The following is a 3,996-nucleotide window of genomic DNA, read 5'->3' as shown; positions in this document are numbered from 1 at the left end:
ACAAAAAATAAAATAAAGTAAAATGTTCAATGACAATACTCAGTGAGGATATATGAAAATGGAGCTAGATAAATTAGGGTGGGGATGGGTGGCATGAGAATCAATTCAGAGAAGAAGGAAGGGGTGACAATAGTCAAGGCACATTTTAATCATCATCTGACTTGTGGAATTGAAACTCCTTTGTACAACTACTTAAAATGTTAAAAAAAACAATTTTATAGATAGGTTGAATTGAAACACCTTTGTATAACTGTTGAAAGATAATAAAAGAATACTTGTTTAAAGTTCAAAATAACTTTTTAATTGAAAAAAATTAGTACTGCATATCAGTGGCTCACACCTGTAATCCTAATTATTCAGGAGGCTGAGATCTGAGGATGGAAAATCAAAGCCAGCTCAGGCAGAGAAGTCTGTAAAACCCTTATCCACATCAATCACAAAAAGCTAGAAGTGGAGATGTGACTCAAGTGGTAAAGACCTAGACTTGAGCAAGAAAGCTCATAGACAGTACCCAGCCCCTGAGTTTAAACCTCAGAGCATCATCAAATTTATATATATATATATATATATATATATATAGTCTGAATTTTATAAAAATCCTTGCAACTTAAAATTCAGCAGAGGACAATCTGGATTTTGCCTGAGGTAAAGAAAACCAGATCCTTCCTAGCAATTAATTTTCTCCCTTTCCTTCTCCATTGGGATTAGCTATTAGAATCCATGGACTAATGACTAATTGAGCTTCCAGGTCAGCTGATTGTAAGAACCCCTTCTGCATCCCTGCCCTAATGAACCCCAAGATAAGTATTCAAATGTTTTTTTTTTCTTGCGATTGTTTCTAACATATTTATAAGATGCTTTGCTGCTTTGTATGTCCCTCCCCATGGTATAACCCCTGCTTTCATTATATTTGATGTTGGTATAATTTGTGGAGGGGAATGGCAGAAATAAACTGTTTATGTAGGGATACAGATGGACCCATTACAACAATGAGATGTACAAGCGGTTATGTTGAAAACATGAACTTTACAACTTTGGCGGGGGGTCGGGAGGAGATGGGAAGGGATGGGAAGGGATGAGAAGGGGAAACAAAAGAGGAGGTAACAATGCTTGATAATAAATGTACTCATTATCTTGCCCATGTAATTGTAACCCCTTTGTACAGTATTTTCACAATAAAAAAATTAGAAAAAAAACACACACATGACTCTGTGTAGTCTACAATCTGTGTGGCAGTGTGTCCTTCCAGGCTCATCAGTTGAACAAGAGGACTCTCGTGAGGTCCTGTCTTCCTGCCAGCCCTGAGCACTGAGCTAAATATCTCACATGAAGCAGGGGAGAAAACCACTAAGTGCCCTTTGGTCTCCTCCCAGAAAAGACCCAGTGCAGCCCAATAAATACTTCTGGACACCTGGATGGAGGAGGGACAGAAATAACCTGCCTTATTTGCCATGCTCAGAGTATAGCTGGGTTAGCTGGATGGAAAGGTTACCAAAAGGCAGGGTTTATCTCACAGCCCTAGGACATTTGTATTCTGACTTACAGTAATGGTGGGAGGGCTTCAGTTACTGTTGTATTTCCCTTCCATACTTTTTCCAAGTCATGAAAGAATCTCTACCATCAGGGCAGGATGCAGGACGTCTGCCATGTCCACCACCTCCATCTCCAGCCCCCACAATAATCATTACGATGGTGGTGATGACCTTAACCATGATGTAATAAACCTTTACCTGGGCTTCCAAGCCCAGGCTTCTCAGACAACTTCCTTCATCGAGCAAGCAATTTCTCTCTCTAATCTGTGTCACTATATCTTTTCTCCATGATAAAGACAAGAAAATACATACACTTTATCATCATGACACATTATAGTATAGGAGAATCAAATGTGTGTGTGTGTGTGTGTGTGTGTGTGTGTGTCTGTGTCTGTGTCTATGTTTATGTGCCTCTCTTTGAGCTGGGGATTCAACTCAGGCTCTGGAGCCTGTCCCTGAGTTTGTTTGTTTGTTTCTGCCCAAAACTGCTTTTTGATAACTAACTGGAGTCTCACGAACTTTCCTACATGGGCTCGCTTTGCCAGTCCTCAGATCTCGGGCTCCGAATAGCTAGGGTTACAGGCATGAGCCACTGGAGCCTGGCTCTGGGTTCCAATTTTTTTTTTTAATTTTCATTACAAAGGTGATACAGAGAAGGGTTCTATTTACATAAGTCAGGTAAAGAGTACATTTCTTTTTGCACAATGTCACCATTTCCCTTCCTTTCTCACAGTTTTTCACTCCCATGCCCATCCACACGTTGAATAGTTCATTTTCAACATAGTGTCCAGTTGGATTCTATTTCTTAAAAAGAGCTATAGCATCAAATTGCTCTCCAACTTGTGAAACTTTCAAGGACACATTCAAACCTTATCCAGTTCACTTCAGTTCATAAGTATAAACAGTTTATTTTGAGTTCCTTGTACACAAAACAGGCATGCGCACACACAGGTATATTCACACTTGCCTATCATCCTGTCATTTCTTTCAGCAATCTTGTCTTTCTTAAAAGTGACCTGGCAACATGGAACCACAGAATTTATCAGATGCCACAGAATTCTTCCTCCTGGGACTCTCTGAAGACTCATAACTTCAACCAATCCTCTTTGGTCTGTTCCTGTGCATGTACCTGGTCACAGTGCTTGGAAATCTGCTCATCATCCTGGCCGTCACCTCTGGCCCCCACCTTTACACTCCTATGTACTTTTTTCTCTCCATTCTCTCCTTGGCTGGCATTTGCTTCAGTTCCACCACCATCCCCAAGATTCTGGCCAACCTCCAGACTCACAGCAGAGCCATCAGCTATGCTGGTTGCACAACACAGATGTCCTTTCTTAATCTTTTTGTGTTTGGACAGTATGCAGCTAGCTGTGATGTACTAAGACTGTTTGGTGGCCATCTGTCAACCTCTCCACTACCCCATCATTATGAGCCCCTGCCTCTGTGGCTTGTTGGTCCTTCTGTCACTGTCCACAAGTCTTTTGGATTCCCTGGTAAACTGCTTGATGGTGTCACAGCTTACATTCTGTACAGATGTAGAAATTCCTAGTTTCTTCTGTGACCCTCTTCAGCTCCTGAAGCTTGCCTGTGATTATACTTCCACTAAAAACATCTTCATCTATCTCTTTGGTGCTGTCTTTAAGGGTATTCCAGCCTCTAGGATCATTTATTCTTTTTTGTGAAAATACTATACAGAGGAGTTACAATTACATGGGCAAGATAATGAGTACAATTATTATCAAGCATTGTTGCCTCCTCCTTTGTTTCCCCTTCCCATCCCTTCCCATCTCCCCCCTCCCCCACCCCTTACCTCCCCCTACTGCGAAAGTTGTAAAGTTCATTTTTTGACATAATGATTTGTACATCTCATTGTTGCAATGGGTCCACCTGTATCCCTATTTAAACAATTTGTTTTTTCCCTTCTTATATCCAAATTGCTCTTTCCATTCTTGGACTCCAATCAACCAGTGGGAAATACAAAGCCTCCTTCACCTGTGGCTCTCACTTATTTGTTGTGTGCTTGTTTTATGGGACAGGCCTGGGTATGTATTGCAGTTCAGTTCTTTCACACACCCCCAAGGAAGGTGATGGTGGCCTCTGTGATGTATACCATGGTCACCTCCATGCTGATCCCCTTCATTTACAGTTTGAGGAACAGGGACATCAAGAAAGCTCTTTGGTTCCTGGCCTGCAAAGCAGCCTGCTATCCATATTAAGGTTACGTATTTTGATGTATGGGTTCAAAGAAACAGCAAATCCAGATGACTTCATTTGGAAAATATCTTTGACATTCACATGCTTGACTTAGAATATGATTCTGTCCTAGCAAACTCATGCTATTTTGAGGATATTCAAAATCAGAAGTGCATTTAGTGGCCAGGCACCTGTGGCTCACACATGTAATCCGAGCTACTCTAAAGAGTGAGAGCTGAGGATCATGGTGGGAAGCCATTCCAAACAGGAA

At 41.2% G+C, this 3,996-nt stretch overlaps 1 pseudogene; it reads left to right on the top strand.

The window, feature by feature from the left end:
• Positions 1-2,556: 2,556 nt before the first annotated feature.
• Positions 2,557-3,748, top strand: LOC106001344 (annotated as a pseudogene).
• The last annotated feature ends 248 nt before the right edge of the window (positions 3,749-3,996 follow it).

The sequence above is a fragment of the Dipodomys ordii genome, unplaced genomic scaffold (assembly GCF_000151885.1).
Source record: "Dipodomys ordii isolate 6190 unplaced genomic scaffold, Dord_2.0 Scaffold288, whole genome shotgun sequence".
Taxonomy (NCBI): Eukaryota; Metazoa; Chordata; class Mammalia; order Rodentia; family Heteromyidae; genus Dipodomys; species Dipodomys ordii.
This window is presented reverse-complemented; position numbering and strand designations above follow the sequence as displayed.